Source organism: Bidens hawaiensis, unplaced genomic scaffold (assembly GCF_021521415.1).
Source record: "Bidens hawaiensis isolate Kalapana, Puna unplaced genomic scaffold, B.hawaiensis_p1.1 tig00009566_1, whole genome shotgun sequence".
NCBI lineage: Eukaryota > Viridiplantae > Streptophyta > Magnoliopsida > Asterales > Asteraceae > Bidens > Bidens hawaiensis.
The window spans coordinates 433090-448743 of record NW_027491713.1 but is presented as its reverse complement, the minus strand read 5'-3'; the positions used below and the strand labels follow the sequence as shown (position 1 = coordinate 448743).

Sequence of the window (15654 nt, the reverse complement as noted above, 5' to 3'; positions counted from 1 at the left end):
CTAACCTTAACGCGTCGCGGAAAGAACTACATTTCTAAGCGCACCGCGGGAAGAATCACATTCCTTAGCGCGCCGCGGGAGGAACTAAAATTTCTAGCGCGCCGCGGGAAGAACTATAATTCTTCGCGCGTCGAGGGATGAACTACTATTCTTAGCGCGCTGCGGGAAGAATTACAAATCCTTAGCGCGTCGCGGGAAGAACTACCGTTCTTAGCGCGCTGCGAGAAGAATTACAATTCTTAGCGCGCTGCGAGAAGAGTTCGTCTCGCGTATCGCTGAAACAGGGGGGTCTTCACGCAGGATTCCTTGTAAGGGAGTCTGGCGCGTGGAGCTGCGCAGACAACCTTAGGCGGGAAGAACCAAAGGACAAGCAAAGAGTTAGAAGAAAAAGAGGGAAACAAGGCGTAAGGGCGGGACGGCGACAAGAGGGAAAAGAAGGCGGAAAGAGAGAAGGAGAGGGAGGGGACGGCGGAAAGAAAGAGAGAGAGAGAGGCGGGAAGGAAAATATATATATTATTATTAAAAGTAAAATATAAGTATAAATAAATATTAAATCATAAAAGAAAGAGATCGGGTCAGAGAAACGGGTACCTGGGTCGGGTCGGATCGGGCAGATGTCACAGTCTATATGCTACCACCACCTGGTATGCAGCTCCCTAATCATCAAGTGCTTAAACTTTAAAAATCTTTATATGGTTTAAAACAAGCTTCTCGACAATGGTATGGAAAATTGTCATATGCTTTGCGGTCAAGAGGGTATATGAGTTCCTAGAATGATTACTCTTTGTTTTCCAAATCGATGGGATCATTAGTGGTTTATGTCACTGTATATGTTGATGGCATTCTAGTTACCGGGAACAATTTGGAAGAGATTAATAATCTCAAAACTTTTCTAGATTCTTTTTTTAAGATTAAAGATCTGGGATCACTTAATTATTTATTGGGAATGAAGGTTCTTTATACCACTAAGGGTGTTATCATGTGTCAATGCAAGTTTGCTAAAGACATGTTTTCTGAATTTGATACTTTCGATCTTTTTATCACCAATTCTCCATTACCTCATCATTTACAACTGAAAGCGCATGAGGGTCTTGCTATTACTGAACCTTTACAATACAGGAAACTTGTTGGTAAACTCAATTATCTTACTCACAAGACCTGATATTGCTTTTGCTTTTCAGTTTTTAAGTTAGTTCATGCAAGATCCAAGGCTACCTCATTGGAATGTTGTTCTTCACACTCTTTCATATGTCAAAGGGACAATATCTCAAGGTTTATTTTTCAACAATAATCCTTCCTTTGACTTACAAGTTTTTTGTGATTCGGTTTGGGCGGCTTGTCCTAATACTCGCTAATCGGCCAGTGGGTTTTATATTTCTTATTGGTTCTACGATTTCTTGGAAATCTAAGAAACAACCAACTGTTTCTTTAAGTTCTCCTGAAGTTGAATACCGATCGTTATGTCGTGTTACGGCCGAACTTGCATGGTTAACTAGACTTTTTACTGAGTTTAACATCCCTAATATTACTCCTGTCACCCTCAAATGTGACAGCCAAGCTGCAACTTATATTGCCAAGAATCCTGTCTTCCATTAGCAAACTAAGCATATTGAAATCGATTGTCATTTTGTTCGTGAGAAGTTACAAGACGGCCTCGTGACTTTAATACATACAAAGACAAATGACCAGCATGCTGATCTATTTTCCAAGAGCTTACGAGGGCCTTATTTTCACGAGCTTCTGCACAAGTTGGGGTTTTCTCAACCTCCAACTTGGGGGGGGGGGTGAGCGCATATGTTGTGATTTCAACATATGCGTCGCATATGTTATACGCCACAACATATGCGCCACATATGTTCTAGTATATACATATAGTTTGTTTTTTCATTGTATTGTTATTTTAGATTTTGGAGCAATATAATTCTCTCTCTTCTTTATTTCTATTTTCCTTTCGTATCATCATTTTATATGATTACAGACTCACGCATTTAATTTGTTTACTTATTGTAACTATTGTAAAGACGGTTTCCCTTCACTCTAAGTTTGTGCGTAGTGGTTTTAACTTAAAGAGCATGTTAAAGTGTTACGTAAGCCGTTGACCTTTAATTAAACCATCCTATCACAATAACGGTCACCTCTTTCTTTTCTTCCCTCCATGCCCGTTAAACCCTTGGATAGATTCCTCTTTGGCACCCTCTTTTAACACCCGTTTAGCAATGTTGGGGGCGTTAGAAAATGAAACGGCAAGTGGATGGTGTATATGGAGGACGATAAACGAGACTATCTATAACAACGAAAGAGTTTCTATCAATACACTCAAGGAGGACATCATAAATATATAGTTTCCATTGGGTAAAAATAGGAGGAAACTTTAGGGGATAGGATGGGAAACATGATGTTTGTGTACTCTTTGAGCGTATGTTGTAATTGAGTGTATCTGTAACTAGATGTACTTTGGTGTATATGTGTTTAGCTAGTAGCCTGTGTAACATTTCTGATTTTCTAAACCGTGATCGTTTACTCATAACCCGAACTGGGAATATTCTAGATCATTATAATTAATCAAGAATCCAATATTTAAGTTTCTAATGTTCAATTATTACCCCTCATGTTTTACATATTGTTTAAAACCTATTTAATTCATATAAAATTCAATAAATGACCAAACATCAAACTATAGGGGCTAAACCTCCAAAATTGAAAGAGGACCCGGGGCGCTGCGCGACGGGCACCCTACCCCGTGGCCGCGCACCACTTTGGGAGACCTGCACAGTTAGTTCGCAAGATCTTGTTTCCTAGTTCGTTTAAGGTATAGAATCGATTATATTAGGCATGTTTGAGAGAAGTAAGGACCAAGTAATCATAATATAACTAAAATACAACTTATAATTCATTTCCCCATGCTCAAGATCAGATCTTTATGAATAAATCGTTGATTATTTCCTTAAAACGTATTTACTTGCTTAAACGGGCCAAAAAGCCTATAATTAGTTCGATTTAGCTTTTCCTATATAAACAAGTCATAACCATCTGCTGTAAACCTTAACCTAACCCTACTACATCTCCTCCAGCCGTCACCTACCTCTGCTCATTCTCAAACCCATCGGTTTTTTCATATTCGTTAAAGACACAAGCCTTGATGGTTGACTTTGCTTGCTTTAGGACCTTTGACTCATTGTTTCTCCTTGTTCTTTCACCTTCCGGGTAAGTTGTAAACTTTAAAATCGTTCATACATATTCCCTAGTCAATAACCTTCAATCAATTTCGGTGGTTGAAGGGTGTTGACTGGTCAATTGCTTTAAAACCCGATAAAGGGTAAAACAGTCAACAAGTTTGACTTTGCGCTTTTCTCATGCTTCTGGTGGGATTCAATGTTCGGTCCAGAAGACTTTCATTCTCGTAACGTAATTTTAAGGGTTCTGACCAAAACCCAACTCCTGACTCGAAGTTCGGATTCTGGTCATACTCAACTCGTTTAAACATTAAAATCAACATAACTAGAGTTCTACTCCTCCGTTTGGATTGATTCCAGCGGCATTAAGTTCGTTTTTATTTATAGTTTCATATCACAAAGTTTCAGGTTCTGATCATAAATCTCGTTTGACGCGTATCGGACGATTCGCTTATTTGTTAACTCGTTTATCGTATTTATCAATCACTTGCCTTTCATCTAAGGTGAGTTTGATCATTCCCCTTTTTATACACTACAGTAGAAACTCGATAAATTAATACTCGATTATTTAATAAACTCTTTAAGATAATATTTTTGCCGGTTCTGACTCGAGGATAGGGTGCTAAATTAATAATTCGCTAAAATTATAAGATAATACATTTTTGATATTTTCTTTAGACCCCATATAAAATATAAATTAATAATTCCTTATATATATCATATTACATGAATGATTTATGAAGGTTTCTTGAAAAATGTCTCAATTGTCTTTTGTTTTTTGTTGAAATCAATTTCTCCTTGAATCTCGTCTCTAACTTTCTTTAGCATGGTAAGAACTTCTTGTGTTGTTTTCTCATAGCTCAACAAGAAATTGTTCAATGTGATTGCATAATGTTCTTCGAATCTCGTCTGTCATTGTTGTTTTTTTAACACCTTTAAGATGGGAAGCCATGTTGTGTGTATGATTTGTTTGTGTTAACCTATTTTGATCTTGTATTTATATAGAAAATATTTTTAATGTCCATAAAGTGATACATTGAACCCAAGAAGCATAATAAGATGGGAGATTGAAGGTTTCTTTCAAATTGGGCCGTTCATTTGATATACATGCATTGTATACAATAAATAAGTGGAAGCTTGAAAGGTGTTTGTAAACTAAGTATTCTACTATAAATTAATAAAATATTAATTAATATATAAATTAATAATTATTAATTCATCGATTAATTAATAACTCTTTTAATTAATAAATTTTGGTGGTCCCAAGTGTATTATTTTATAGAGTTTCTACTGTATTTTCAAATGTTTTAGGGACATATGCGTACTTATTTATATTTTCTATCTATATATATACACAAAATATCATTGTGTGAATATCAGTTGAATGCTATTTGCTAATTGCTATATGTTTAATTGTTTACTTGATAACGTTTCAGAGAGGTCCAACATATCCCCTTGTTAAAGGTTCTCATTAGTATGATCATACGCTCGTCTTAGTAACCGGAACCTGATTCGCTTGGCAAAGGTAAAACGACAACCTTGGTCATTGTAATCAATGCCCGATTCGCTTGGCAACGATTTCATTGACACACACGATTTGGTTATATGCATGATTGTTATGATTCGATTGATTATTATCACATGGTTGGTTTGCGCATTTATCATTTATCAACTATATATATATATATATGTTATTATTTAATGTTGTGTCAAATTGGTGATCATCTCACTCAACATATTTGTTGACAAAAACTCCATTTTCTACGCATATGCAGGTTGCCTGAAGATTGAAGTTGGAAATGTAGACAAGACCTTAGGATATAATCAAGATAATCGTTATATGAACTCATATTTGTGTATTTGAATTGTTTTGTATATTTGGATATTGTGTGTAATATTTGTAAATAATTAATTAGATATTGTCATTTATATTTATGATAGTATATTCGAGCTGTGAGTAATCGGATCACGCCCCGGCATTTCAGCCTTTAGTTGGGGTGTGACAGATTGGTATCAGAGCCGAAGGTTATAAGATAGGTCGTTAGAAATTGTCCTAGACATATGTTAGAAACTCTATACGTGCTTGTCTAAACTGCCTTATGTGCTATTTAATATTGTTTACAGCTTGTTTAAATTAATTATTTAAATTGTATTTATCTTGTTTATTTGTTGCACACACACACAAATTCCGAGGTTATGCATCAACTTTCAAAATATTTTTAAATCCTCTTAATTTTAGTAGATTATATTTTATTGTGGGAAATTTCTTAAGAATTCCTGTGTTTTGCTTTTTCAACTTGACGCGTGGGGGTATGACAAATCTCGTACAATCATAAGTTCAAGTGGTACCCGTAATCGGCTAAACGGTTGCGTGGTAAACATAACCGGCTAAACGGTTATACTTCCAAGTTGTGTTTTTAAATTGTTTTAAATGCTTAGTTGGGTGAAAAATCCATGGAAATCCATGGGCACCTCCAACTATTCATTTCATAAACCATTTTCGATTTGATTTTTGTGTTGGAACATATCGTCCGGGGTGGTTCCCGAGATACACCAGCTACTTATATTTGATTCGTTGATTCGATATTTAGTTGAGTCGGTTAAATGCCATGTAACGCTCATGGTCCGAACAACTCCATTGATTCGATAATTCGTTAATTAGTTGGGTCAGTTAAATGCCATGTACACGCTCATGGGCTGACCAACTCACTTGTTTATTACTTGTTATTTGAATTGGGCCAACAAATTTCCATGGAATGCTCATGGGAGGCCAATTCACAAACTTTATGTTGTTTATTTAGTTGAGCTATTCAAATTGCCATGGAAAGCTCATGGGAGGTCAACTTGTTTGATATGCTTGGTTATCTTATTTTTGGAAAATTTTATAAAATATTATTTACTTAAATGCTTCCAACTCATATATATTATTTTAATTCTTGACTCGTCCTCGAGTCTTCACTAGTACTAATACATATACATACGCATCCCCATTATTTCATATCAACTCATTCCTACAGCTTACCCATCATTTCATTAAAATTTCATCCTTGGTCCCCATAGAACGTCTTCCCTAGGAAATCATCGGAATCAACGTCGTTCGCTTGCTTCTCATGATTTCCATTCGGCTACTAGAATCGACAAGGAATTTGCTGATACTAGAATCTACAAAGAGTTTGCTGCTGTATTCCTTTAACCAAACGACCGCCAATCTCGACAAAACTAAAATACACCGAACAAAAAATCTTATACTAACTCATACCCATTAAAATATTATTTAAATTATATCTTCTTAATTATATCCATAACCTAAAACTATAAATTTCTAAGTATATTTAAATCCTTATCCTTAACTTTAAACTATAAATATTTTATTATCTCTTGTTTTCCTCAATGTCATGATGGTTTTCACAACTTATTTTCCACTTTATAAATATTTATTATTAAAATTCAATTATTATAAATTTTATTATTAAACTAAAATATGTATTCTCTAAATTTAATTTCCATTTTTAAATTAAAAAATTTTCCATTAATTAATTTAAACTTTTATTATTAAATTGACTTATTGATTGAACCTTCATCATAAATATTTCAACTCCCTACTTTGATTTTTGAAAATTTTGAACGTTTTAGATGATAAATTCGTAGTTGTTAGAATAATCATGGTGGTTCATGTGTTTCTAACCTCGCATTTATCTCATTTTATTAAATGTTTCATATCTTATTTTTGCTATCACAATTGATTTAGAAATTTGTTATTTACTTAAATTTCCATTATCAATAATCCAATTTACATATTCCCTAATATTTATAACGATTTTATGAAAAAAGAAAAATCTACGAATTCTCAACTTAATCTAATTTAATTACCTACTTTATATTTTATCTAATATTAATGATTTAATTGGAATAGGACTATCTCGGTGGTTCGAGAATATCCACTTCCCAGTTTAATCTATTAAACAACTTAAATCAAATAAGTATATTTTCGCATTATCATTAATATTTAAATTATTTACTATTATAATATTTTAGAACATCTAAATCGAATTAAACTAAATCTCAAAAATTACCAACTTGGAAAGCTATAACCTTATATTAACTTCTCTTTGAACTCATAAGTGCTTAATTTAACCGAACTCGACTCACCAAAATTTTCGTTAACTATGTTTAAACTTATATTCTCGATCTTAAGAACTTCATTCCTAAAGAATACGATTTTTAAGGACTCCGCATGCCATTAACTATTTGTTATAAATTAAACCTTTGCGTAATTCATCCCCTAAATAAAATTCCTTTATCAAAGTTAATCTATTAGGATCTTGTATCTCCATCTCATTCCCTTAATCTTGATTATCACAATAACATCTGTTTCACCAAATCTATTTTCTTCAATTTTCAGAAATTTTACTTTTAAAAGCAAAAAAGGTTTTCGAAATCTTACGGTTTTTTTTAACTAGAAAAAATTTATTAATTTGAAACTATATTTAGAATTATCAAAACATTTATTTTCTCTTAAAAATTTTGTTTCAAAACGTTTGTTTCTTACAAAATGATAATTTTAAATATTTTATAACCCACATGATGAAACGAATTATACGGACCATCCGACGATAAGAGTAATTATGGTCGCGGACATAATTATCCAACTCCTCGCATGGAAATCATAATGCGTACAATTGTGTGTCGTGATTTAGAACCTAAGGTAGCTTGGTTAGCGGTACGAATGATGAGATGATAAGGACATGGTGGATACGCCGCTGGTACATCCTATATATAAGTGCCCTTATCGGATTGTCATTTGAAGTGTTTCTTCGGTTATTAGAGGTTCTATGTTATGATATTTTTATTAAAGGTTAATTATTTTCAAAAATGATTATGTTTTGGTTTTCCTTAATTTCGGAACGAAATTCCCTAAAGTATGGGAGACTGTAACATTTCTGATTTTCTAAACTGTATTCGTTTACTCATAACCCGAACCGGGAATATTCTAGATCATTATAATTAATCAAGAATCCAATATTTAAGTTTCTAATGTTTAATTATTACCCCTCATGTTTTACATACTGTTTAAAACCTATTTAATTCATATAAAATTCAATAAATGACCAAACATCAAACTATAGGGGCTAAACCTCCAAAATTGAAACTTGTACTCTAGGGGACCCGGGGCGCTGCGCGACAGGCACCCTACCCCGTGGCCGCGCACCGCTTTGGGAGACCTGCACAGTCAGTTCGCAAGATCTTGTTTCCTAGTTCGTTTAAGGTATAGAATCGATTATATTAGGTATGTTTGAGAGAAGTAAGGACCAAGTAATCATAATATAACTAAAATACAATTTATAATTCATTTCCCCATGCTCAAGATCAGATCTTTATGAATAAATCATTGATTCTTTCCTTAAAACGTATTTACTTGCTTAAACAGGCTAAAAAGCCTATAATTAGTTCGATTTAGCTATTCCTATATAAACAGGTCATAACCATCTGCTGTAAACCTTAACCTAACCCTACTACATCTCCTCCAGCCGTCACCTACCTCTGCTCATTCTCAAACCCTTCGGTTTTTGCATATTCGTTAAAGACACAAGCCTTGATGGTTGACTTTGCTTGCTTTAGGACCTTTGACTCATTGTTTCTCCTTGTTCTTTCACTTTTCGGGTAAGTTGTAAACTTTAAAATCGTTCATACATATTCCCTAGTCAATAAACTTCAATCAATTTCGGTGGTTGAAGGGTTTTGACTGGTCAAGTGCTTTAAAACCCGATAAAGGGTAAAACAGTCAACAAGTTTGACTTTGCGCTTTTCTCATGCTTCTGGTGGGATTCAACGTTCGGTCCAGAAGACTTTCATTCTCGTAACGTAATTTTAAGGGTTCTGACTAAAACCCAACTCCCGACTCGAAGTTCGGATTCTGGTCATACTCGACTCGTTTAAACATTAAAATCAACATAACTAGAGTTCTACTCCTCCGTTTGGATTGATTCCAGCGGCATTAAGTTCGTTTTTATTTATAGTTTCATATCACAAAGTTTCAGGTTCTGATCATAAATCTCGTTTGACGCGTAACGGACGATTCGCTTATTCGTTAACTCGTATATCGTATTTATCAATCACTTGCCTTCCATCTAAGGTGATTTTGATCATTCCCCTTTTTATACACTATTTTCAAACGTTTTGGGGACATATGCGTACTTATTCATATTTTCTATCTATATATATATACACAAAATATCATTGTGTGAATATCAGTTGAATGCTATTTGCTAATTGCTACATGTTTAATTGTTTACTTGATAACGTTTCGGAGAGGTCCAACATATCCCCTTGTTGAGGGTTCTCATTAGTATGATCATACGCTCGTTTTAGTAACCGGAGCCCGATTCGCTTGGCAAAGGTAAAACGACAACCTTGATCATTGTATTAATGCCCGATTCGCTTGGCAACGATTTCATTGACACACACGATTTGGTTATATGCATGATTGTTATGATTCGATTGATTATTATCACATGGTTGGTTTGCGCATTATATACACACACACACACACACACATATATATATATGCTATTATTTAATGTTGTGTCAAATTGGTGATCATCTCACTCAACATATTTGTTGACAAAAACTCAATTTTCTACGCATATGCAGGTTGCCTGAAGATTGAAGTTGGAAACATAAACAAGACCTTAGGATATAATCAAGATAATCGTTATATGAACTCATATTTGTGTATTTGAATTGTTTTGTATATTTGGATATTGTGTGTAATATTTGTAAATAATTAATTAGATATTGTCATTTATATTTATGATAGTATATTCGAGCTGTGAGCAATCGAATCACGTCCCGGCATTTCCGCCTTTGGTTAGGATGTGATAGCCTGCTGGTTAAGTGTCTGGTTTTTAATGAAATTTGGCCGTTAAAAGAAAAAGTATAAAAAAAAATAAAAAAAAAAACATTTTAAATTTAACATTTGGATCTGTTTCATTCGGGCCTACCCACCCTCGGGGTAATCTAAATATCTAATAACATCCCGAGATCACATGTCTTTAGATTTTTTTTTCTTATGAGCTTTGGCAACTATTAACAAAATATTTGAATCTATATTGAAAGTTGAAGTTTCATCTACAATACAAATTATATAGCGAGTGTTACCGCCCGATGTTTTTTTTAGTTCGACTTTCGTTACAAATGTCATTGGTCCACGTGGCAGCACCGGCTTTTGACACTTTATACAATATTTTTTTTGTTTTATTTTAGTTATGTTATCGTCACGAACATAACCAATACCGACTCAATTCGTGCTGACTTGCCACCGTAATGCCTGGTTTACCCAATTGTGTTTTTTTCTTTAGTTCTAGTATCGACTTGCCGCCATAACGCCTGGGTTTTGCCGTCCGATTTCTCTTTGTTTTTTTTGTAGTTCCGGTTCCATAACAAACATCATTAATCAATGTGGTGACACCAACTTGTGGCACGTCATACAATGTTTTTTGCTAATTTTTTTCTTTTTCTTTATAAATTTAGTTCATGTATCGTAACCAAAACCGACCGAATTCACAATTTCACGTCCACTCGTTGCCGTAAAGACCGGATTTTACCGACCGATTTTTTTTCTAGTTCAGGTATCATGAAACCAACCTAATTCGTGTCTACCCGCCGCTGCAACGCCTGGGTTTTACCGACCCAGTAAACGTTGTTTTAAATATATTATTATGTGTATCACAAGTTATATGTGTATTCTGGACATTTACCAATTTAATTTTAGGTTTAGCGTCAGTACATAACAAAAACTTACTGAATTCGTGTTGCTTCGATTATAAGTTGTATTTGTTTTTTTTTTAAATATTTTAATTTTTCTATTATAAGTTATACAAATGTCATTAAGTTTTCAGCATTGAAATATATTTTTTCAATTTTGTGTCGATATCATAACGAACTTAACACATACCAATCGAGTATATGTTAATGTACAACCTAGTTTTGTTGATTTTCCTGAGTTGTTTTTCTTGATTATGTTCCATTGCCCTGGTTTTATCATCACATTATCCAAATTGCAGTGTTTACCCCCCCCCCCCCCCCTCTCCCCCGGTTTCAAGGTTTTCAAGAGTGATTTTTGAATCCTTTTGGACGATGACACTTTTGAACTCCCCAATTCATCATCAGATGAGCAACTCACTTCATGTGTTCAAACTGATTTATATATATTATTATAAACATGTGGTATAATGTACAGGCGACTATTTTTTGTTTTGTGATTTATATTTTTTTAGAATTTACAAACAATTGTTTTAGAATGTGATACCCAAGTTCTGGTATATATCTGCAAGAGCACGATATAGAGTGGCGGCGGCAGGAGGAGCAGGCAATGAACCAAGAAGAATTTCCTGCGCACTTATCGATTGTTTTCCATAGAATCGGGAATTTTCATTGACACGAGTTGTCACCACACTCCCCTCCACCGAGCATCCAACAAACGCTCCTTTTGTACAGCTATAAGTGTAACACGTAGCATACCCGCCACTTCCAGCTCGTACATCTGCTTCAGCTGTTCTTCCGATAATACCAAGAGCCGCACTCAAGCCTGCTAGCCATGCACATCACTGCAGAATGTCTTCACAGCTTCTTCTGACCGCAAAACAATTATCAAGTCTGCAAATTCACCCCCACCCTGCATTTTATAGTTATTAACATCAGAAGCAATAACTACTTGATGAAATACAATATGAAACAGGACAATTTCAGAATTAAACATACCTTACGTTTAAATAATTTAACAAATGACTAATTTACGCTTATTTTTAAAACCTTTAATTTTTCATATATACCCATCTCTAGACTCTAGATTCAATTTTATTTATTTACCTATTTTTAGCTAAAATTTCTTTTTTACTTCAATTTTTTTACCCATAAATAACAGTTTTGCAAATTATTTGATTGCTCATCTTTCGATTATCATGCGATTAAACCTGGTTTGATTTTCTGATTCGAACATACAGATTCGATTGTTCGATTATCTGTCGTCGATAGGACAAAAGAAAAGAGACCAAGGTTCAGTTCTCTTGCTTATCGTCGATGTCAATCAAAAGTTAAATTTAAAAAAAAAAAAACCTGAGCACCCCATCCAACACCAAAACAAGATATAGCAGAGGGAGGAGACCAAGACCCGTCTTTCCTACGAGCAACCACCAATCCGGTCCCGACTTTATAGGTAACCATCATACCAACCTTCACTATTGTAACTATCGCGAGGCCCTTTGCGTGCCTTAAAACTGCATCAGGAATTGACTTTTCAGGTCTCGAAGAACCAATCTTGCTATGATATCCTTGAATCGTGTTTGTAGCTTTGTATATCTCATACTCCATTGACTGCCCCCAAGGAAAATTCAACCACGATCTTAACGTGCTTAGATCCGTGAGATCATGAGTTGGCTGTTGTGAAGCATGGCTTACACGATCCATCAAATACGGTTGCACGGATTCAAGACGCACGAAACACACGTCACACACTCGTTGGGTGTTTGCAACATGAAACTTTACAGGCAGTAAGCTTCTTCCTTTCGTACACTGACTGCAGAATATTCCTCCACAGAAACGACAGTGGTGTCGGGTGCACATGATGGGGTGAAACCGCATGTTACATAGCATACAGGCTGGTGCACAGCTGTCAGGCAGCCATTTAGGTGGTTCGGTTTCGAGGGTTTGTTGGATGTTGCCAAAGTTGGCCTCGGTGAGAGTTTGAGCCATTTCTTTCCATGCTTGATTAATTACGTTTCTAGACGTGCTATTATTATTATTACCACGAGCTGCTAGTAGCATTTCATATACAACATCCCACATGGTGAGTTCCTTGTCTTGTTGTTCATCGGGAAAGATTCTGCCAACCGAGTTGGAGATCCCTCGGCTCCATTCTTCATGTTCGGTTTCTGACATAGGACCGGTTTCTTCTAAAAGAGGCGGGTCGTAAAAGAAATACTTCCCAAGCATCTTACTTTGTGTATCATAATGCTTACATTTAAGTGATGGATTATCAATTTCGACATCATTTATTGCAGTTTTGAAATCAGGAGTTTCAGACTTGTGATGAGCTCTGCAGCCCTGTGAACATCAATCAAGTGAGACAAAGAACGAAATACAAGACAAAAACACATATGAAAAGAAATATACTTAGTCTAAGACTATGCATAAGTTATAAAGACACATAATAGTTTGATCATGAATTTATAGATTTTTCCATGTCTTATCATAAACATCTTTTTCTACAATTCTGTCTGTTCTAGATAGGCCTCTTCAAACCACGCATTGCTCGAACTCGTTAAAAATTGTTTGAAAATGCTCGCTCGTTTATAAACAAGTCGCTCCGTTCGGTTCAGTTTGTAAACAAGCCAAGCAATGAGCAAATGTTCGCTTGGTTCGGTTCGGTTCGGCTCGAATATTTTTAATTTATTTATATCTATAATATATATAAACGAAACTTCTAAAATTCTACATGTTGCGCTCTGGCCGCTCCCCACCCTCTATGGAGCCACCAGATTACTTGATTTCTAAATGGTGCACTCATTGATTTTGCCCGGTTTTGACCAATTTAGGCTTTACACGGGCCATAACATCTCAAATAGCAAATAATCCTTTATTTATAAAACCCTTATTCATGTCAGTCGCTCATACATTGCTGCTTTCCAAACACGTAGCAAAGTAGCAAACATGCTCGATCGATTGATGACCAACTTTGATTTCTACTTCACTCTCCCGCCATTGTCTTCCCCAAAATCAATACCCTAATTTGCTATTAGCTTTGATGCTTCAAATTTTGACTTGCAATTGAATTGTCTATTCGGTTTGGGTTGTAATATTAATTCGTACTAGGGTTGATTCGTTTTGGTTTATTCGACTGTTGCATAATTTGAATATGTAGCTAAGTTATGTAAAATTTGTGTGCTTCGGTTTGGTTTTTTGATTTTCGGTTTGTTTATAGATGTTCGCAATTTTGAATTGCATGATGTTGGATACACATATATGGTTGCTTATGGGTTTTTTTTCACATTAGCTTACGGTTTTATCTACTGAGTGAACGTATTTGATTTAGAATTTAAATGTATTTGTGCATGATTTGGCTTCAAAAGGTCACCTTTTATAGGTTCAGAATGTTAATACTTGCATTATGCCTTATGCTCCAATATGGCAATGGTATGTATATCATCATTGTATTAATACATACTTTCTTTTTATGATATTTTGAATCTGATTTATAACAATGTTTTCTACATTGATTTTGCTTAGCATAATATACATTGAGATTTGTAAAACAATAAATTTGACCATTGTTGGGTCGCGGGTTAGTGAAGACCTTTTGATTTGGCCCAAAACAGAGAATCCGGATGTACATTTGACTTTAGATCAAATAATCTGTTAATCACATAAAGAACTATGATGGGAATGGTGGGCGGTGGAGTGGAGGTTTAAATGAAGATGAAGACGATTAGGGTGAGGAGATGAAATATTGGGGTGAGGATGTTAATCAAGCGGCGATGGTGTTGGTGAAAGGAGCGAATTGGGCGGTGATGGAAAAGGCGACGGTGGAGCCACAGGTGCACAGAAGATGAGATTTGATGGTTATGGTTATCATCCGTTTCATTCTCAATTCAAGGTAAGTGATAACTGTAATACAAGGATGATCTTGAGTTGTTGACATGTAAATTTGTTGTACAATAGATTATTATTTTATTATTCAGTTAGTAAAGATGGCAAATGTATTTACTTTTTACGTATTATTTTGTTATACTGACTCAATCTATTGACCAATAAAATATTTTCCTTTCATGAAATGAATTATTTCGTACTTTCATCCATTTTATTGTGTTATAATTTGATACGAACTTATATAATGATTCTTGCATGTAACTGCAAATATGTAGTATATGTGAGAACAGGTGCTGTAGTTGGTGGAGCTTCGGGTTAAGTTTGTCCGCCTGGTGGTCAGTTATCTTTTGCTGATCGAGGTAGAGGTGAATGGCGTCCAACTGGCATTTATAAAAACATTTCTCCCAATATGCAAAAAAGTTTTCATCTGAGTGGATTTGACTGTGGACTTGATTTTACACTTCCTTCACATAAGCAATGACCAAATATGTATATATATATATATATATATACATGTGTGTGTGGGTATTTAGTTTTATGCTTTTATAATTGATAGATTATTGTCTACTTAGGGCTATATTTGAAGTGCATATTGATGGTTTTGAAGAAAAACTATGAAGGCTTCAAGGCATTGACATGTTAGATTTTTTCAATTTTTGTGTGAATGAAGAAAGCTAGAAGGAATATTGCAAATAGACGATGAGTGATAATACAAAGATTTCCCGCCATTGCATATATTTTTGCAGATCTAAATGTGCGAGTCAATCCGTAAAACCATTCCCAATCCACATCTTAACAGTTTGTGTACTTTATGGTAATCATCACGTAGACGTGGCGG

The 15654-nt window shown here is 34.9% G+C and overlaps 1 pseudogene across 1 annotated transcript; it reads right to left on the bottom strand.

The window, feature by feature from the left end:
- Window positions 1-11438: 11438 nt before the first annotated feature.
- LOC143532858 (uncharacterized) lies at window positions 11439-13737 on the bottom strand (annotated as a pseudogene). Its single transcript, XR_013135254.1, has 3 exons — window positions 13714-13737; window positions 12288-13274; window positions 11439-11847 (listed from the first exon to the last, which is right to left on the bottom strand). The product of XR_013135254.1 is annotated as an uncharacterized LOC143532858 (transcript).
- Between the last annotated feature and the right edge of the window lie 1917 nt (window positions 13738-15654).